The sequence below is a fragment of the Stenella coeruleoalba genome (assembly GCF_951394435.1).
Source record: "Stenella coeruleoalba genome assembly, chromosome: 11".
Lineage (NCBI taxonomy): Eukaryota > Metazoa > Chordata > Mammalia > Artiodactyla > Delphinidae > Stenella > Stenella coeruleoalba.
In genome coordinates this window covers 69,488,875-69,511,692 of record NC_137157.1, presented here as the reverse complement: position 1 = coordinate 69,511,692, position 22,818 = coordinate 69,488,875, and the positions used below count along the sequence as shown (strand labels likewise).

General features: G+C 36.6%; 1 protein-coding gene across 9 annotated transcripts in view; it reads left to right on the top strand.

The window, feature by feature from the left end:
• Positions 1–22,818, top strand: part of PPHLN1 (periphilin 1) — a 142,974-nt gene that overhangs the window by 107,796 nt on the left and 12,360 nt on the right. The gene's annotated exons all lie outside the window — the stretch shown is intronic.

The window sequence follows — 22,818 nt, the reverse complement described above, 5'->3', positions numbered from 1 at the left end:
AAAGCAAAAGTGTAAAAAATATTAAATTATTGATTTTCTAGTTGAAACCGGGTATTAAGAGAGGGCAGTTTGTTTGCAGCATGTTTACTTTTCTAAATTTTGTTTTATTTGTGCTAAAACTTTATTTTTATTCACTGAATTCGTCAGTTGCACAGCCAACTGTTGTTTGCCCATGAAAGTTACACAGCCAAAAGTTAATAACATCTTTTTCTCCTACTCGTAGTTAACATATGTTCATCCACAATGCTATTTACCTTTCTAATAGGCTGAAAGGACAATTACCAATTAATCATCTTTGTATCATCCAGTTCCTTGCCTACAGTAGACTCACAGTGAGTGTTTACCAGTTGAACGAATGGAACTAGAAGCAGTGCCCAAAGCAACCTTGGTCCCACGTAGTTTTTGCTCTGCCATTTTAGCTTCAAGGATCTTTCCCTTCAAGGGATTGGGAGCTAAAGGAAGAAGGAAAACCATCTTCATTCATTTTGTTGCAAAAACATAGCCAGATTTTTATGGTTTTCATAGTCTACAAGGTTGAGAGGATTTCTCATATATTTATTACATATGACTAAAATACATATTAGAAGATTGATGTAAGAAATTGTTATTGATGTAAAAGATTAGATCTTTACAGCAACCTATGAAGGGACAAGGAAGAGATTATTATTTTAAAATTTATTTACTTTTGAAGTGCAGTTTCACTATAATGTGTCTAGATAAGGATGTTTTAAAATTTATTCTGTGTAAGATAATTTATGCTTTCCGAGAATTTACATTTTTCATTAGAGCTAGAAAATTATAAACTGTTACCTCTCTGAATTTTGAGTATCCTGTATTTCTACTTTTATGTACTCCAGTTGGACACAGGTTTTCATCCCATCTTTCATTTCTCTTAAATTTTTTTCTTTTGTCTTTTCTATCTTTTTCTATTTGAAATTATGGGTATTTTGTTCAGGACTCCCTCTAAGTCTTCAGTTGTATCTAATTTGTTGTTTAACCTATCCACTGAGTTCTTAATTTCGGTTAATATTTTTCACTTTTAGAAGTTCAATTTGGTTCTTTTTGTAGATCTACCTAGAATTAGATTGTTTATTGCTTATGTTTTCATTCTCTCATTTCTTTAAACATCTTATTTTCTGTAACTGATCATTTTAATAGCTGAAGTCTCAGGTCTTTAATCCAGCTGTTGTTTCTGCTAACCCTTGCTTATGGTAGCATGTTCCCTCATTTACGTAATTTGTATTTTGGAGTTGTGATATTATATTTAGAACTACAAATGCATATGAAGGTAGACTGTGCTTATGAATTCTCAGAGGAAACTGCCTCTCTTCACCTCGAGAGCCTAGACCAAGGCAGAGAAGTTTTCCTGTCATTTTCTTTTACTGACAGGTGATTTTTGTTTGTTTTTTTCTAGTTCGACCTTTCACAAAAATCTTAGCTTTATACAGAGGCCTTAAAACCAACTCTGTCTTGAATGAGCCAGAAGTCGTGTCTCTCATTGCCCAACAGGCTGTGAGTTCCTGGCTCTTTGGGGCAGCCATGGCTCATGATATTAGCTTAGCACTCTGGTTTATTGCTTCTTTTCTTTCTTCGTTTGTGACTGTTAAGGGCAGTTCCCCTTACTTATTTTAAGAGCTTAGCTATGCTTCTAAAAGAATGTGTTTCTAAGTTTTTTAAGGAAGGAGAGTTTTCTGGGAAATAATAGTATGTTGTTTTGCCCTATCTTTATTTTACAAGTTTAAAAAGCTCAAGTGACTTATTCAAGTTTATACTGGAAATGGTAAAAATGTGACTGCTTCTTAACTTATTGCATTCTGTTATTCTTGTTTGCCTTGAAGCTGAGATTTAAAGAATCAGTTTCAGTTAGGAGAACCAGAAAGGTTTCATTTTGGAAGTGACAATTGTTTGGACTCTTAAAATTCAGGTAGGAGTCTCATAGGTAGGAATACGAGGTAAAAGATTCTAGATAGTGGTGAATGACATGAACATAAGATGAAAAATAGTAGGGAACAATCAACAATTACAAATAGTTTAGTTTAGGTAAAACCATATTCCACATGAATTTTTTTGGGGGTTCTACTTTTAAAAAAAATTTATTGAAATATAATTGATTTACAACGTTGTGTTAATTTCTGCTTGTACAGCAGAGTGACTCAGCTATACACATATATGTTCTTTTTCATATTCTTTTCCATTATGGTTTATTACAGGATAATGAAGACATTTCCCTGTGTTATTCAGTAGGACCTTGTTGTTTATCCATCCTTTATATAATTGTTTGCATCTACTAATCCCAAACTCCCAATCCTTCCCTCCCCCGCTGCACTCCCCCTTTGCAACCACAAGTCTGTTCTCTGTGTCTGTGAGTCTGTTTCTGTTTTGTAGATAAGTTGTATTTTAGATTCCACATATAAGTAATACCATATGGTATTTGTTTTTCTCTTTCTGACTTACTTCACTTAGTATGATAGTCTCTGGGTCCATCCATGTTGCTGCAAATGGCATTGTTTCATTCTTTTTTATGGCTGAATAGTATTCCATTGTATATATGTACCACATCTTCTTTATCCATTCTTCTGTCGATGGACATTTAGGTTGTTTCCATGTCTTAGCTATTGTAAATAGTGCTGCTATGAACATAGGGGTGCATATATCTTTTTGAATTACAGTTTTGTCTGGGTATATGCCTAAGAGTGCGATTGCTGGATCATATGGCAACTCTACTTTTAGTTTTTTCAGGAGCCTCCATCCTGTTCTCCATAGTGGCTGCACCAATTTACATTCCCACCAACAGTGCAAGAGGGTTCCCTTTCTCCACACCCTTTCCAACATTTATTATTTGTAGACATTTGAATGATGGCCATTGTGACCATTCTGAGGTGGTACCTCATTGTAGGTTTGTGGGTTTTTTTAATTTATTTAATTTATTTATTTATTTTTGGCTGTGTTGGGTCTTCTTTGCTGTGCGCAGGCTTTCTCTAGTTGCAGCGAGCGGGGGGCTACTCTTTGTTGAGGTGCACAGCCTTCTTATTGCAGTGGCTTCTCTTGTTGTGGAGCACGGGATCTAGGTGCGTGGGCTTCATTAGTTGTGGCACGCAGGCTCAGTAGTTGTGGCTCACGGGCTTAGTTGCTCTGCAGCATGTGGGATTTTCCCGGACCAGGACTCGAACCCGTGTCCCCTGCATTGACAGGTGGATTCTTAACCACTGCACCACCAGGGAAGATCCTCGTTGTAGTTTTGATTTGCAATTTTCTAATAATTAACAATGACAAGCATCTTTTCATGTGCCTATTGCCCATCTGTACAAGAATATTTTTTAATCTTTCCCCCATACCCTTCATTCTCCTATTCCACTCCCCAGCCACAGCATTTATTGCTATGATTTCATAGAGTAGATGTTGACAAAATTTTATTTCCTGTGGTATTATTAGAAAGATCTTGAATAGTCTCGAGTAATGGGCTTAAGATCTTTGTCTTGCTTTGGAAGAAAGGCTTTGGAAGGAAGTATTTTGTTTCAGTCCCAACTGGTGTACTACAGTTCTGTTGCTAACCACCAGAGTTAGTGCAGACCCCAGAAGTTAAAGGGCACAACAAGACTGCCCTTACTTTAGATACCAGCTGGCTGTACTTTGGGGCTCCCTGAACTCCTGACCAGTTGGCTGCGAATTTGAGGTTCCCCATGATCCCATCAGGTCCAATTATGTGCTAGAACAACTGACAGAACTCAGGAAAGTGCTAAACTTCTGATCACAGTTTTGTTATAAAGGATACAAATCAGGAAGGAAGTATTCTGTTTCAGCTGGTGTACTGGTGTACTGCAGTTCAATTCTGGCATTAACCACTCACAGTTAGTGTAGATCCCACAAGTTAAAGGGCACAGTCTCCAAGTAGAAGATGAGAAACTAAGGTAGTGTGAGAAAGGGTGTGATTATAGACTGTATTTTACAGAAATTTGTTGGTAGGGAAAAGATAGTAGATAGCAAGCCTAGGATAGTTTTCTGAGGATAGGTGGATTGAAGCCAGATTGCTGAAAAATTTAAGTGCCAGAAAAAGAGAGTTTGAATTCTGTTGATAGGCAGTATGGTTTATGGATGAATTTCAAATACATGAGAATTAGGATCAGGATTGTTTTGAAGATGAGTTTGGCTGTGTAGAGCTGTTTGGCTACTCTTCGGGTGAGGGATGATGAGAGCCTGAATTAGATTGGTGAAGTCAGCAGTGGAGTGCTAGTGTGTGAGAACATGTGGCAGGAGAACAAACAAAACTTGATGCCCTATTTATTTATTTACTTACTTACTTTTGACCACTTGTGAAAGGTTAAGGGTAATATGAGAGAGAGAGAGATAAAAAAACAGATGAAATAATTGATGAAGCAAGAGAGGCTATCAGTAGCACAGATAGAGGGACTTAACCTTGAAAATTTAGAGAACCCTTTTTCCTGCGACTAGGGCAAAGGAGAATAAAGTGGCAGCATTTTTGAGGTGAAGAGGAGGATCAGTTTAGGAGAGGCAGTTTTGCTCAGAGTAAAAGGGGAAATGGGTACGGAGGAGAGAGTCCTATAGCAGTTGGAGTTCCTGATTTGGGCAAGGAAAGGGCTTAGGATACCCCAAATGGTGCATGTTGATATAGAACTCAACAGGGAGATTAAAGAGTTTGTGGTGGATCAAATAATTGCAGTTTTGGATTTTTTCCAGCAATTCACAGTATCCTTTGAGTAAGAGTAGAAAAGCAAACCAGATTGTTTATCCATAGCTAACCAAGTAAGAACACCTTAAATATGACTAAACAATCAAAAAAAGCTCACTGATAGATGGTGAAGGTGATGATTTTACTGAAAAAAAAAAAAAAAAAAGACACAAACTTAGTCTCTTTTAAAGGTCTTTAATTCAGTTATTTATATGCCAGGAAGTTTGACCAGTTCTGTTGCCCAGGCTTTTGAATAACTACATATAGTGCAACTCAAAATCGAAGAGGCAAGTGATAAAAATTAAACTTACATTCATAACTTCGCATAACGGTTGATCATGATACATTTAAAAGGGGAGAAAAGAAAAAACTACTTTAGCTTTTAATGTTTTTGAGGTGTCTTTTTAAAAATACATATATATTAGCCTTAGGCAGGAAATGGCTAATGTATTTCAGAATTTTCCACCTAAAAGAAACAAATAATATTATTTTTTTAAATAGGGAATATATACTTTGTTAAAATTTATTTATTTGGCTGCATCAGGTCTTAGCTGCGGCACACGGGATCTTTTAGTTGCGGCATGCGAACTCTTAATTGGGACGTGTGGGATCTAATCTAGTTCCCTGACCAGGCATTGCGAGCGCAGAGCCTTAGCCACTGAACCACCAGGGAAGTCCCAAACAATAGTATTTTAAACAAGCGAGTTGCAGTGCTCCAGGATGCATTGAATCTCTATCTTTTAGCCAAATGGAATGTTGCTATGGTTATTTCCTGACTTCTAAACCTGTTAAATATAATGGTTTCCCATTTGAAACCCTCCAGTGGCTTCCCATTATAGTATTTCAGAATAAAAATCCAAAGTCTTTACCGTGGCTGTAGAGATCTGCTGGTTCTTTCTACTACCTCTCCCTCCAAATTTCTTTTGTATTACCCCCGTGGTTCACTGTGCTGCAGTCATACTGGCCTCTTATAGGACACACTTTCTCCCCTCTTGGGTGGCCTTTGTTGATGCTATTACTTTTGCCTGGAATGCTTTTGCTGGCCTCTTCTCATCTTTCAGGCCCCTGCTTGAACATTACCCTTTCACTGAAACATTTCCTTATCCCCCTGACCAATCAAAGTAGTTCCCCCATCACTGAACCTACTTTATTTCCTTTATAACACTTCCCACAATTATACATATGTTTATATGTTTTTATACTTTTTATTGCATATCTTTCCCACTAAAAAGAAAGCTTTCTGAGGATAGGGACTGTATGTTTTTTTATTCACCACTTGCACAGGGTTTGTACATAGTAAGTCCTCAAATATTTGTTGGCTAGTAGGCCCTCAAATGTTTGTTGAGTAAAGCAATTATAGTCCAATAAAGATGAAAAAAATTAAAAAAAAAATGTTTGTTGAGTGAATGGTTTCTGAGTATTAAGTACTTTATGTTTGCTCTGTCACTTAATACTCACAAAAGCCCTGTGACATAAGGTCCTGTTACAATACCCACACTATAAACAAGGCAGCTGGGGCTTACAGAATTAAATATTGTGCCCAGAGACACACAGCAACCCAAATCTAGGGACTCCATGACCTTAAAATCAATCATCTCCATCACTCTGCCATATTCCCCTTCCATCCTGTTAATAATTTAAATTCTTTCATACACATTTTTAAAAGTAAGAAAAAATAAAACTGGACGTTTAAAATGCTTATGAGCCTACCTTTTATAATAGTGGCATCTGTGGGAATTTTTTAAAGGGTTGGAGAATTAAGATTTTTTTTTTTAGTTTTGAATATTGAATTATATTTAAACTACTTATGTTTAGGATGAATGAAAAAATTACTTCTTTTGTAGAAAGAAAATTATAATAAATGATACCTATGATAATTTTTTACATTTTGTTTTCCTTTCTTTTTTGGAATACCTGTGAATATAAGTGGCTTATTCCTCAAGGTCATAACAAGTTGATTCTTATTGTGCAAAAGATTTCAATTTGAAGCTTTTACTGTGTAATTATGTCCCACATATGATAGAAGGCTAAGAAAACATAGTTAATCTGATTTTTATATGGATAATTTTCATATGGATAATTCAGAATGTGTTCTGTATGTGAGGAGAATGGTATATTATTCTTTTTTTCTTTTTGACAGAGATATAGAATGTTATAGTCAAAATTTGACTTTTAAAGTTGTATTTGGTTTTTCCCATTTAATGTGGTTTCTTTTTTCTCTAAAACTGAAATAACTTAAGTGCCATTTAAAGAAAAATACAGAATGCAGCTGCTACACAATTGAGTTATATGAGATAAATACTGGCTTGAATCACTGGAGATGATTCAGTGTTTGAGGGAAAAATTTAGAGCGTTCCTGTCACACCTACACAGTAGAGACAGAGGCAGAATTTTCTGTTGTTTTACATGCAATATGTTTACATTTTAATTATTGCTTCATCTTAGTAACATGCAATCCTCTTGACATTTTAAGTACTGTCATCTGAATGGTACCATTTCTGGATGAGTTTTGCTTTGGGTTTTGTGGTTGTTCTTGTGGTTTTCTGTGTATGTTTTGTTTGTTTTCTGTACAAGGCAATATAAATACATTTTTAGACATTTTGCAACTTGTCTCTTTGTATAATAACCTTTTTTTAAAAAACTTATTTTCTCCTTTGGTGTTCAGTTTTCGTAGTGAAAACTATATGAATGTATAGTGAAGCACAGTGTTTCTAATTGAATTTTATTAGTTTTCTACAATATGATTGTCTTACAGGGAAAAAACTTTAGACCAATTTTTTAAAATTGAGTTATAGTTGATTTACAGTATTATTATTATTATTAAGTTTCAGGTGTACAACGTAGTGTCACAATTTTTAAAGGTTATATTCTATTTATAGTTATAAAATATTAGCTATATTCCCTGTGTTGTACAATATATCCTATAGCTTACTTATTTTATACATAGTAGTTTGTACCTCTTAATCCCCTACTCTTATCATGCCTCTCTCTTTCCCCCTCTCCGCTCTGGTAACCACTAGTTTGTTTTCTATATCTGTGAGTCTTGCTTCTTTTTTGTTATATGTTTACTAGTTTGGTGTAGTTTTTAGATTCTATATTTAAGTGATATCATACAGTATCTGTCTTTCTCTGTCAGACTTATTTCAGTTAGCATTATACCGTCCAAGTCCATCCATGTTATTGCAAATGACAAAATTTCCTTCTTCTTTATGGCTGAGTAGTATTCCATTGTATATATGTACCACATCTTCTTTATCCTTTAATCTGTTGATGGACACTTAAGTTGGTTCCATATCTTGGCTGTTGTAAATAATGTTGCTGTGAACATTGGAGTGCATGTATCTTTTTTTTTTTTTTTTCTATTTTTTGGCTGTGCCGCATGGCATGTGGGATCTTAGTTCCCCAACCAGGGATCGAAGTGGCGCCCCCTGCAGGGGGGGAGTCTGGAAGTCTTAACCACTGACTACGAGGGAAGTCCATGGGGTGCATGTATCTTTTTGAATTAATTTTTTTCATTTCCTTCAGATGTATACCCAGGAGTGGAAAAGGGATCATTTGGTAGTTCTTTTTTTTCATTTTTTGAGGAACCTCCACTCTTTTCCACAGTGGCTATACCAATTTACATTCCCACCAACAGTGTACAAGGGTTCCCTTTTCTCAACATCCTCGCCAACATGTGTTATTTATAGTCTCTGTGATGATAGCCAAAAGTGTGACAGGTGTGAGGTATGAGGTAATGTCTCATTCTGGTTTTGATTTGCATCTCTCTGATGATTTGCAATGTAAAGCATCTTTTTATGTGCCTGTTGACATCTGCATTTCCTCTTTGGAAAAACGGCTGTTCATATCTTCTGCCCAATTTTGAATTGGGTTGTTTGTTTTTTGGTATTGACTTGTAGGAGCTGTTTCTATATTTTGGATATTAACCCCTTATTGGTCATATCATTTGCAAATATTTTCTCCCATTCTGTAGGTTGTCTTTTTGTTTTGTTGATGGTTTTCTTTGCTGTGCGAAAGCTTTTAAGTTTAATTAGGTCCCACTTGTTTATTTTTGCTTTTGTTTCCTTTGCCTAGGGAGACAGGCAGTGTCTTCTGCCCATGTTTTCCTCTATAAGTTTTTATAGTTTATCATTTTGCTTTTAGATCTTTAATCCATTTTGAGTTTATTTTTTGGATATGATGTGGGAAAAATTCTAATTTCATTCTTTTATATGTAGCTATCCAATTTTCCTAGCACCACCTATTAAAGAGACTGTCTTCTCCCCACTGTATATTCTTGCCTCTGTTGTACATTAACTGACTGTAAGTGCGTTGGTTTATTTCTAAGTTCTCTTTTCTGTTTCATTGATCTGTGTGTCTGTCTTTGGATAGCACCAAACTGTTTTGAATACTGTAGCTTTGTACTGAATAGTATAGTCTGAAGTCAGGGAGCAGGATACCTCTAGCTCTGTTCTTCTTTCTCAAGATGTTTTGTCTCTTCACAGTCTCTTGTGCTTCCATACAAATTTTAAAATTATTCTAGTTCTGTGGAAAATGCCATAGGTATTTTGATAGGGACTGCATTAAGTCTAGATTGCCTTGGATAGTGTGGTCATTTTTACAGTATTAATTCTTATAATCTGTGAACACAGCATGTCTTTCCATCCATGTCATCTTCAATTTCTTTCATCAGTGTCTTTTAGTTTTCCAAGTACATGTCTTTTACTTCCTTAGGTAGGTTTATTCCTAGGTATTTTATTCTTTTTGATGTGATTGTAAATGTGATGGTTTCCTTAGTTTCTCCTTCTGATAATTCATTGCTAGTGGATAGAAATGCAGCAGATTTCTGTATATTAATTTTGTATCCTGCAGCTTTACTGAATTTATTCATGAGCTCTAGTTTTTTGGTGGTGTCTTTAGGATTTACTATGAATAGTATCATGTCATCTGCAGATAGTGTCAGTTTACTTCTTCCTTTCCAGTTTGGATCTTTTATTTCTTTTTGTTGTCTGATTGCTTTCACTAGGACTTCCAATACTGTGTTGAATAAAAGTGTTGAGGGTGGGCATTCTTGTCTTTTATTGATATTAGAAGAAATGCATTTCACTTATCACCACTGAGTGTGATGTTGGCTGTCAGCTTTTCATAATATGACTTTTATTATGTTGAGAAATATTCCCTCATACCCACTTTCTGGAGAGTTTTTATCATAAATGGATGCTGAGTTTTGTCAAAAGCTTTTTCTTCATCTACTGAGATGATCATATGGTTTTTATTTTTCAGTTTGTTAGTATGGTGTATCACATTGATTTCTGGATGTTGAAACATTCCTTGCATCCCTGGGATAAACCTCACTTGGTCATGATGTGTGATCCTTTTAATGTATTGTTGGATTCATTTTGCTAATATTTGGTTGAGGATTTTTGCATCTATGTTCATCAGGAACGTTGACCTGTAATTTTCTTTTGTTTGTGATATCTTTGTCTGGTTTTGGTATCAAGGTAATGCTGGCTTCATAGAATGAGTTTGGAAGCATTCCTTCCTCTGCAGTTTTTTGGCATAGCTTGAGAAGGATAGGTGTTAACTCCCATCTAGATGTTTGGTAGAATTCTGTGAAGCCACTTGTTCCTAGACTTTATAGTTTTCTGGAATTTTTTTTTTATTACTGATTCAATTTCTAAAATAATTGGTGTGTTCATATTTTCTCTTTCCTCCTGGTTCAGTCTTAGGAGTTTGTCCATTTCTTCTAGGTTGTCCATTTTGTTGGCATATAGTTGTTCATAGCAGTCTCTTATGATCTTGTGTATTTCTGTGGTGTCAGTTGTAACTTCTTTTTCATTTCTGATTTTATTGATTTGGGCCCTCTTCCTTTTTTCCTTGTTGAGTCTGGCTAAAGGCTTATCAATTTTGTTTGTCTTTTTAAAGAACCAGCTTTTAGCTTTATTGATCTTTGCCTTTTTGTGTGTGTGTGTGTGTTTCTGTTTCATTTATTTCTGCTCTGATCGTTATGATTTCCTTCCTTATACTAACTTTGGGTTTTGTTTGTTCTTTCTCTACTTTCTTTTTAAGTATAAGGTTAGGTTGTTTATTTGAGATGTTTGTTGTTTCTTGAGGTAGGCTTGTATTGCTATAAACTTCCTGCTTAGAACTGCTTTTGCTGCATCCCATAGGTTTTGGATCATTGTGCTTTCATTTTCATTTGTCTCTAGGTATTTTATGATTTCCTCTTTGATTTCTTCAGTGATTCATTGGTTGTTCAGTAGCATATTGTTTAGCCTCACATGTTTGGGTTTTCTGCAGTTTTTGTATGCTTCTGTGCTTTCTGGACTTGGATGTATGTTTGCTTTCCAAGGTTAGGAAAGTTTTCAGCTATTATGTCTACAAAAACGTTCCCTGCCCCTTTCTGTCTGTCTCTTCTCCTTCTGCGACTCCTATAATGTGAATATTAGTACATTTGATGTTGTTTCAATGGTGTCTTAAACTGTCCTAATTTCTTTTTATACTTTTTTTCTTTTTTTCCTATTCAGCTTCAGTGATTTCCACTACTCTGTCCTCCAGCTCACTGATCTATTTTCCATATCATTTAGTCTACTGTTGATTCCTTCTAGTGTATTTTTCATTTCAGGTATGATGTTCATCTCCATTTGGTTATTCTTTATATTTTCTACCTCTTTGTTAGAAACTTCTAACTTCTCGCTCTGTTCATTCATTCTTCTCCCTAGTTCTTTGATCATTTTTACAACTGTTACCTTGTACTCTTTCTCAGGTAGATTGTCTGTCTCCACTTTACTTAGTTGTTCTTCTGGGGTTTTATCTTGTTCCTTCATTTTCAACATGTTCCTCTGTTTCCTCATTTTGCCTAACTTGCTGTTTTTGTTTCTATGTATCTGGTAGGTTGACTACATTTCCTGACCTTGAAGAAGTGACCTTTTGTAGGAGACATCCTATGGGTCCCAGCAGTGCACTCTTTTTTGGTAACCAGAGTTATCTGCCCTAGGGTTCCCTCCTAGGTCGGCTGTGTGGGTTGTTCCCTTTTGGCGGGCTGACTGCTCTTGGCAGTCTGGTAGGCGTGGCTGGCTCCCAGTCCACTTGTTTGCCAGGTTCTGCCTTGTGTGGAGCCTGCCTGCTGCTGGTTGGCAGGGCTGCATCATGAGGTGCCTGGCTGCAGAACCCCGGCGGGCACTGGGGTTAGTGCTGGTTCACTGTTGGGCAGAGTCGGGGTCCAGGAAATCATGTGGCTGGTGCCTGCCCACCAGTGGATGGATGAAGCAAAGTCCTCAGACTAGTGCTAGCCTACTGCGGGGGCAGAGCTGGGTCTTGGCGTCTGGGTGCAAGGCCCAGGGGTCCCAGAGCTGGTGTTGGACTGCTGGTGTGTTCTGCCAGTTCATGACACAGTTGACTGTGTGGTCTGTGGCGTCCTGAAGCTTGTGTTGGACTTCTGGTTGGCAGGGCCGTGGCCCATCCCATCCTAGGGCTGATACTAGCCTGATGGCAGGCTTTGTGGCTGTAGTGGTCCTGGGGCTTGAGTCTGCTTCTTGGTGGATGAGACTTTTCCCAAGGCTAGATGTGGCTTGCTGGTGGGCAGGGCCAAGTCCCAGGGGATTCTGGGCCTACTCTCTGCCCACTGGTGGCTCCTGGTGCTCTGGCTGCAGGGCTTGGGGGTCTTGGGTCTAGTACTTGCACAGTGGTGTGTGGGACCAGTTCCTGGGCCCTCTGGTAGGCAGGGCCATGTCCAAGTGCGACTGTGGGCTCAGGTTCAGCCTGTCTGCTGGTGAGTGGGGCTGTGTCCCTGCCCAGTTAGTTGCTTGGCCTGATGTGTTCCAGTACTGACGCCTACAGACTGGTGGGTGTGGGCAGGGCTGGTTATACCTTCCTTGTAATGCTAAATCAATTAAAAATTTAATTATGATATTTACTTGATCAAGGAACAATATTTATTCACAACACCTATGAACAGATTCATTTACTAATCTCAAAGAATTTGCATTTAGGATCAATTGGATGGATGGCCAAAACGTCTAATTAAAGTTTGAGCCAAGGCCAAAATATATAATGTTAAGCCTTTAAATTAATCAGAGAATTAAAGATCCATTTTGTTCCCAGCCTTATACCTAATGGGAGACAGTTACAAAGGAAGCAAAATAAATTGTATTTACCCTCAATATAATAGAGGTACGATGGCCAGAAATAAATGTATACTTCTTAGATATTTCAAGTAACTGGAAAAATTTGATCTGGAAAAACTTCATGAAATATATCTTGAACAAAATTTTGAATAAATTAAAGTAGAAAAGCAACCAAGGAAATGCAAATGGCATATGAGAGCAGGTAAAATCCTGAAAAATGTAGTGCATGATATTTTGGAAGGTGATGAGACTATTTTAGTAGCTAAGATTTTATTAAAGAATTTGAGTCAGATCTTGGAAGCCAATAGGATGATGGCTTCTGTGAGCAGGAGAGTTTAGAATAAAAAGACTAGAAACAAAACAATTAGAAAGAAGGCTACTGTGTTATAAAAGAGTTGTATTGGTTAGGTTCACACCAGTATTGTGACTATAGAAATAGCACAATCAAGAAATAAGGAGGTATACAACAGAGTCAGATTTCAGCACTATGGTACTTCCTAAAGTGTGTAAACAGTCTCTTTTAACAGTAGAATACTTTAGCAATTAAATTTTATAGATGATTTCGTGTTTTCTCAGGCAGTAAGTCCTAACCTTCAATATTAATTTCTGGCCTTTTAATTACTATAACATGAAGCACACTGAACCCTCAGAGAGTGAAGCCACATTTTGATATTTATGCTTTTTATTTGACATAGGACACTGAAAATATGTATGGGGGAAGAAATGGTTTAATGCATTTTTCCAGGATGTGTTTGTATGAAAAACTTGTGTCTATGTTGTATCAACATGACCACATGAGAATCTTGAATGAAGTAAGGTTAAAGGGGAAGCTATAGCCTACAGTTTCTTTTGGCTCTTGTAGTAAGGTGGCCAGCCTTTTGACCATTATTTTATCTGAAACAATTCAGTGTTCAGTGCTGCTAATCCAAACAAAGATTTAATGTCTGGTTTTCCCCTTTATTCTTACCTAAAATATACTGATCACTCCAATTTTAGTGACTTTTGCCAGCTAAAAAAAGTTATTAATTTAAAAGTACAGTTTTAGTACTTTCATTTTTATCCTCATAATTTCAAATAAATAGAAATATTTAGTTGTATTGTGTAATAGCAGCTTACCACAAATTAGAAATACGTAGTCATATTCTGTAATAGCAGCTTACCCCAAATTATCTGTAAACAGAAAATTTCATTTGACTGGATTCCTATCTCAAATCCTTGGCTGTAGCTAAATTCCATCTTCAAAAAGGCTTTTTTGAGGACCAGATTTACATCTTATTTACAAAAATTTAATAACATCAGATAACAACACATGGTCCTTATCTTGAACATAAAATGGAAGTAGTGGCATAATTGGTTGATGTAATGATGACAGCATCATGATTCTAGCATGTGTCTGTTCATTTGTGTGCACAGTATTGTTATAAGTGTGTCTCTGATTCTTGGAAGGTACTTCAGTATCATTTGAGAAGTCATTAGTAGTTTTATTTGTAATGTCAAGTAGACATATCAAGACTAATTTTAAATCACATACCAATTACTCTGTAGACTTTGCTATTAAATGTATAGACTAGAAAATATTTGCAGAGAGACCTTGAAAATATGTATTTCCATTCATATGTAGTGGGATTTATGGACTTTTCCCACTGTACATAATATAAATACCTTCAGAGATAACAGTTAAATAATAAATTATTTTAAACATTCATTAATTTTAACCTACTTTTAATATACCGGTTACTGCAGTTCCTATTTTTAAAATGAAGCTGTGCTATTTGTGTTAGTTATGAATAATTCCTTTCTTCTGGAAAGAAAAAAGGACACATATTAGAAGTATTCAGAGTGGTACTATATGTTATCTAATTGAAAAGCTTCTCTCTGGTAGAAGTACAATTAAGTAGACTGATAATATTCTATTTCTTACATTTGCATATGATGAGTTGAAAGCAGATACATTGGTTTTTTTTTTCAGTAGGAGTAACAAAAGCTGTATTTTCAATGGAACTCCAAGGATTGGCAGTTGTTTAGTTTTCACCATGAAACAGTATAGCCTGTCTTCAACTATGTTGGATAAAGCCTTGTGAAGCACCTTTTTGATAGGTTTGCAACTGTATTGAAGAGAAAATAGATTTCTACCATCACCTTGGCATTCTTGCCAGTGTGAAAGCACTGCTGATGAGCAGATATGCTGCAGTGCAGGTATAACTGCACAGGTCTTTGCGGCTTGCAGATCGTCACCCCAGCCCAGAAGGCCAGATGACATCTACTACATGCAGCAGGCTATCATGCTAGGTATCTGGAGGAAGTTCTCTTTGGCTGCAAGTTATAAAATCCACTCAGACTACCTTTAGCAAATAAAGGGGAAGTATTGAAAGCTTATGGGGATTTCTCATGAAATACAAGGCAAAAACCAGGTTTAGAGCCTGGAACTGGAAGGCTACCAGGCAGTTTCTGAACTTCTTCCTTAATTTTCCTTCTTTCTCCCCATGCCTCCCTCCCCACCAGCTGTCTACTTTTCCTGTTCCTTGGCAATGCAGCATCATAAACCCAATTCATAATCTAGTACGCCCTGGGATATGTCTTTCACCAAAATCCCTTAAATTTTATTCTATAAATATATATTTTTCAATTGGAATATAATATAAATATAGCTGCCAGAGGCCTCTCTCAGGATGGGGGTCGGGGTGGGGGTGGATAAGGTACAGCTAAGCAGAAACTGCTGAAGCTGCCAGAATACTGAAGTTATAGTTAATTCTGACCACCTCTAGTGCGTCCAGCCCCTTCACTGGCACCTTCTGGTTCGGCGACCTCTTCATAACCCCCACTCCCATTACCTTCACTACAAGAGACTATGGCATACATTTTAAGTCTCCCAAAACTATTAGCAAGGACTTCTTATCTTGAGCTGAAAATTCACAGTACCTTGATACTGTAACGAAAATGAAAGTTTTTCTAAACTGCACTACATACAAAATATTTAAACTGTCTAGTGTCACTGAAAACAGAGGAAAAGAAAAAGTAGCACAACAGCACATATGTGCTGAACCATAACTTAATTTTTTCAGTGTGAGACATCGGGAAATTTCACAGTAGGAAAAGTAATTTCCCTTAAAATCAACTTTACAGTATAGAATTTTAATGTTGAAAGAAATGGGATGATAGAGTGAATCACATAGCAAAAAAGGTGCACTGAATCACCTGGCAAAAAAGCTAGAGAAGAACTAGCCTCCCCTGTAGAATTCATTGAAAATGTCCCATTTCAGCCATAAAATGCTCTTTAAACCAACAGCATAAGTAGTTTACAGAACAGTAGTGCTTTTTCTCAGCATGGGGAAGATGGCTGATCTGACTTATTTTTCATAAATTTATTTTAGTGGCATCCCTGAAACTGTATGGAAAAATAACCCAAGTTTCAGATTGCACTAGGGGAATGACTTATAAAGTATTAGACATGAAGCACACACACAGAAATAATGTCTCATTTTCTTAAGATAGTTAGGAATCGTGATCAGATGACCTGCCTTCCAGGTCATCTTTCTTTACATCACTCTTCAAAACCAAGCAGATTAATTTATCTTTGCCAAAGATTTAGTCTCAGTCGTGGCTTTATTTCTAATTTTGGATTTAAATAATTCTCATGGGTTATAGCAGCAGTATTGTAAAGGTTAAATTAGAAACCTAGGCTGTGAATGTTAGTCATACTTCTTGCAACTGTGAACTTTAACCACTCTGCTTCAGTATTTTTGTAAAATGAGGATAGTCCTGGTACATAAAATAATGTAAAAAGCCTATGAGAAGATGTTGTTAGTGACTTAATGTTTCTAATATGCCAGTAATTTCTAAATGCTGTTACGTTTAAACAAACAACAAAAAGAAGCCTTTAGAATTGTAACCCATAACCATTTCTAGTCATAGAGACGTTTGCTTAGGATGCCTCCCCATTTTCTTAAAATTCTTCCTGCGTAGTGAGCCCTTCCTGATGGCTCACTGACTGGGCTTAGGTTCTGAGTCGTTCTTCCATATCTTCATAAGGTTAAAGCAACCTTACTTTTGGATTCTCGCCGACCTCTTTTGTGAGAGACGAACCAGGAGGAAGGGGGTGTGGTGGACGGGTCATGAAGTAGCTAAGCTGCTTCCTGCTTAGTCACTCCTAACGGTTTCTCCTGTCAGAGGGTTACTGGGTGGGTGGAGGTTGCTCCTCTTATTTCTCTCAAACCAGTGTAAGATTTTTCGCTTATGGAACAAGCTGTTGCTAATTATTTACTTTCTTTTAGCCTTATTCAAATCTAAAATCTGACCTTTTGTAAGGCAGGACTTTGTACTTTTCTGATTGATAATGTTAAATCATTTGAGGACTAGACTAACCTCATGAACAATTTAAAATCTATTAATTTCTAAAAAGATTTATTTGGAAGTAATCTTAGTTAAAATAAATTTTCTTTGGATAACACTAATTTAAACTGTATGTTAGGTTTTTCTTTTGGTTGTATACTCATTAGCTTCATTTAATTTTCAACTAATAATTTCTTTTATAACAAATAGCTATATGTTAAAAAAATCAGCTCAGTATATACATGAGAAATTTTACATTTGATTTTTTTATTATTCAAGGGAAATACTTTCTAAGTGACAAGTATCTTTTAAGGAGCTGACTTGTCATCTTAACCTGTGATCTGTTTTCATGGTGATGAACGTTTTAGACATTAACTTGGGAAAATGTCTAAATTGAGCCTATCCTTCCTGGCCTTTATTAAAGAATTTTTATTGTTTTTAGACCTGAGAATATTAAAAGCCACCAGATAAATTTGGTCATTTTGCAAAATGCTTATTGTTAACCATTTTCTCAGCAATTGGAATTTTTAAACCTATTTTATTTAATTGCCTTTTATCTTCATTATGACTATTTTTCTTTAGATATAGCCTTTTGTTTTTTTGGCTTCTCGTTGTGGAGCACAGGTTCTAGGTGTGTGCGCTTCAGTAGTTGTGGCACACGGGCTCAGTAGTTGTGGCTTGCGGGCTCTAGAGCGCAGGCTCAGTAGTTGTGGCACACAGGCTTAGTTGCTCCGCGGCACGTGGAATCTTCCCGGACCAGGGCTTGAACCCGTGTCCCCTGCATTGGCAGGTGGATTCCTAACCACTTCGCCGTCAGGGAAGTCCCTAGATATAGCCTCTTTATAAAATGTTTTGAATCTTAGAATTTCTTTTCTTAAACTGGCATTGAGCACCAAATTACTTTTCCTGGTCTACTGAATCAGATTTGAAGGGGATATTGGTAATGAATACATTCATTTTCCTCTAATCAGCAATCTTCAGAGATTTGTTTGTTGTCTGGTGAATAAGGAAAAAATGTCTACGGTTTAATATAAGTTTGTCTACAATGTAGTATAAGTTAAGTCCAAGGAGAAGTTAAACCGTAGGCCAATCATAAGTTATTTCAAGTCCAGTCTGTTCATATGTTCGCTCCATTTGATTCTAGTCTATCCATTAGCCATCTTTTCCAAATCTTCCCTATCTTCCAAGATTCATTCTTCTTTCTATGCTTTTTTGTTTGCAATCTTCCAGGATTCCTGAAAATAGCCAGCATTCTAAGTGCTTTTAATCCTCCCCCCTCCACTCATTATGATCTTTTCTTTGGAATTATTATAATATCAATATTTTGTGTTTGTCTTATGGCATTTACTGTAAAGACATACCTTGTTTCATTGTGCTTCGCTTTACTGGGCTTTGCAGATATTGCATTTTTTACAAATTGAAGGTTTGTGGCAACCCTGCATCTAGCAAGTCTGCTGGCACCATTTTTCCAACAGCGTTTGCTCGCATTGTGTCTCTGTGTCACATTTTAGTAATTCTTGCAGTATTTCAAACTTTTTCACTATTATTATATTTGTTATGGTGATTTGTGATCTTTGATGTCATTATGGCAAAAAGATTATGACTCACTGAAAGCTCAGATGAGTGTTAGCATTTTTTAGTAATAAAATATTTTAAAATTAAGGTATATACAATTTTTTAGACATAATGCTATTGCACACTTAATGGACTACAGTATAGTGTAAACATAACTTTTTAAAATTTATTCTTGGCTGTGTTGGGTCTTCGTTGCTGCGCGTGGGCTTTCTATAGTCGCGGCGCATGGGGGCTGCTTTTCATTGTGGTGCGCGTGCTTCTCATTGCGGTGGCTTCTCTTGTTGCGGAGCAGAGGCTCCAGGCACGTGGGCTTCAGTAGTTGTGGCTCACAGGCTCTAGAGCGCAGGCCCAGAAGTTGCTCCTAGACATGTGGGATCTTCCCTGACCAGGGATCGAACCGGTGACCCCTGCAGTGGCAGGCGGATTCTTAACCACTGCGCCACCAGGGAAGTCCCAGCATTACTCGTTTTTTGAAGTGTAGTTGATTTACAATATTGTATTAGTTTCAGATATACAGCAAAGTGATTCAGTTATATATATATATATTTTCAGATTCTTTTCCATTATAGGTTATTACCAGATATTGAATGTAGTTCCCTATGCTAGGTAGTAAATCCTTATTGTTTTATCTATTTTATATATGGTGGTGTGTATCTGTTAATCCCCTCACACACACCCCCTGCCCCTTTGGTAACCATAAGTTTGTTTTCTATGTCTGTGAGTCTGTTTCTGTTTTGTAAATAAATTTGTCTGTATTATTTTTTAGATTCCACATATAAGTGACATAATATCTGTATTTCTCTGTCTGACTTACTTCACTCAGTATGATAATCTCTAGGTCCATCCATGTTGCTGCAAATGGCAATATTTCAGTATTTTTTATGGCTTAGTAGTATTCCATTGTAGATATATACCACATCTTCTTTATCCATTCATCTGTTGGATGGACACTTAGGTTGCTTCTATGTCTTGGCTGTTGTAAATAGGGATGCTATGAACATTGGGATGCATGTATCTTTTCAAATTAGAGTTTTCATCTTTTCCAGATATATCCCCAGGAATGGGATTGCTGGATCATATGGTAGCTCTAATTTTAGTTTTTTAAGGAACCTCTACACTGTTTTCCATTGTGGCTATACCAGTTTACATTCTCAGCAACAGTGAAAGAGGGTACCCTTTTCTCCTCATACTCTTCAGCATGTATTATTTGCAGACTTTTTAATGATGGCCATTCTGACTGGTGTGAGGTGATACTTCATTGTAGTTTTGATTTGCATTTGTCTAATAATTAGAAATATTGAGCATCTTTTCATGTGCCTGTTGGCCTGTGCGTTTTCTTTGGAGAAATGTCTGTTTAGCTCTTCTGCCCATTTTTTGATTGGGATTTTTGGGTTTTTGATATTGAGTTGTATGAGCAGTTTGTGTATTTTGGAAATTAACCACTTGTTGGTTGCATCGTTTGCAAATGTTTTCTCCTAGTCCATAGGTTATCTGACATAACTTTTATATGCACTGGCAAGCCAAAAAAATTAATGGGATGTGATATTTGCTTTATTATGATGGTCTGGAACTGAACTCGCAATATCTCTGAGGTATTTCTGTATTTTACCTTGCCTTATGGTTATCTTAAACATATTACTCTTTTTTATTAGAATCTAATTTCCTTGGGCAGGGTCTGCTCTATTACTGACTAAATCCAGTGCCTTGCACATAGTAGGTGAGTTCTAGTTGACAGGCACAGCTATCTGTGATTCAAATTTATATCTGCATTTACAGATTCATTAATATCTGTAATTCTCAACCCACTTTGATAAGATGCAAAGTTCAGTACCCAGAGTCCAAGCAAAACAGAGATCCATCTTCATTTGTAAGCTGAGATGCCCAGACCCATATACCCATCATTAGGCCTTATTTTGCTTTAGATCTCTCTTTCCCTTTAGTATTTTATTATAAAAATTCCAAGCATAAGGAATTATGCAGTGCAAACCCATATACTGATCACCTAGATTCTCTAATTAATATTTTGTTTTATTTGCTTTGACATATCTATCCACACTTCTGTTCATCCATTAATTCATCTTACTTTAGGTGCATGTCAACATATGTTGCCCATCTCAGGACACTTCACACCTAAATACTTCATGTATGTCATTAACTAGAGTTTAATATTTGTGGCTTTCCCCCCCTCTTTTTAAATAAATAAAATATTACAGATGTAGATAAAGCCCCTCGCAGATCCCTGCTGGCTCCCTCCCTTCTCAGGGTTGTCATTCTTATGTATTTTTAGTTTATATGTATGTATACCTAAACGAAATAAACTTTTAAAGACATGCATAAATGGTACCTCTAATTTCCTTTGCAACTTTTTTTGCTCAGTGTTAATTTGAGATTTGTCTTGTTCCTGTATTTAATCTCAGTGGTCCCTGGTTTTGGCATCAGCGAAAAATTTTGTAGACTCTTTGGAATTATTTCTTTTATTTTTGTCTGTTGAGTATATTAGTATTGGAAGAACCAATAAGCTGGAAAGGATAAAATGAAAACCATTTAAATATTAACCTTTGATTGAATTGTGTAAGTTTATAAACTGATCTGTATTTATGGAAGAGAATTCTACAAACATTAATTGCTAAGGTTTTTTTAGCATTTAACTACTTTATCATTAATTTTGGACTTACTTTTTTATGTGACTGTAGTAGTTGTACCCACATATTGAATGTAGGCGGTTGAGATCTAATCCATGTATTCATAATGCATTTCTTAGCAACCATCAGTGTTCTTTTTAGGAGCTGTGTTTTTAAGAGCCAGTGCAGCTTTGAGGAGGATGTTTCAAAGATATCTTTTTCTATTAATATAGCACAAGGAGCAACATAGATGACAATAGTTTTGATACCTTCTGCATTACCACAGACCCAAATTAAAAGGTTTAAGTTTGCTCCAGTATTGAACATCAGTATGTTGTCACTTTTTTCCCAGCCTCATCAACACATTAGACATTATGAATGTTCCCTTGTATATTAAGCCTCAATTGGAGTTACCTTTTTTAACTTACATTTTTATATGAATTTCACCAAAAGATTATAGAATATTTCACAGGTACTAATATTTCACAGTGCTTATTTAAAAGTGGTAAAAGCTTTTATTTCTACTTTAATGGTAAAATAGTTGCAAATATATATTAATTAATTTACCAGGTCAACACTTGTCAGTTCACCCTTTTTTCACTGCTCAATTTTCTGTAACAGCACTGCTTAATAGAATTTTCTCTGACGATGGAAACGTTTTGTATTTGCACTACCCAATATGGAAGCCACTGAAGTGCAACTGAGGAACTGAATTTTTGATTTAATTAATTAAGATTTAAAGTTAAGTAGTCACATATGGCTAGTGGCTACTGGATTGGGCAGCATAGCTCCATAAGCTCCACCAGCCCAGTAAACTGCTTCTGCAGTTAACCACCTACTCCCTAATTTCCACATCCGATGAACATGTTTTGTTTGTCAGCTTCTTAAACCCTTCTCTGGCATTTGATTGACTGTGTCCTTATTTTACAAACTTTCTCCTTCATTCTCTCCTGGTTCTTAGTCTTCCTTATTGTCACTTTTAGGGTTGGTATTGACGTTTTTAGATGTCTACTTTGGGCTGTCTTTTGTTCTTACGCTACACATTCTCTCAGCTGACTTTAGCTATTCATTCAGCATTTACTGAATATCTACTTTATCAGATACTGGAGCTGGAAAGAACTTATCCCGTTCTTCAAGGAACTCCCATGGCCTCAGCTGGCACTGGTGCTGAAAATGATCTCTCTCTCCCCCTCTCTCCCTCCTCTCTTTCTTTCTCCTAAAGTCTAGACTCAGTACTCAACTTCCCTTTGATAGGTGCCTCAATTACATATTAGGTACTGACCTTATCTCCCATTCCCAATACCCTCCCCCTTGAAATAAATTAAAACCTTCCACCCATTATTCTTTTTTTTTTTTTAACCTCTTTCTTTTTTTTTTTTTTTTTTTTTTTGCGGTACGAAGGCCTCTCACTCTTGTGGCTTCTCCTGTTGCGGAGCACAGGCTCCGGATGCACAAGCTCAGCGGCCATGGCTCACGGGCCCAGCCGCTCCGCAGCATGTGG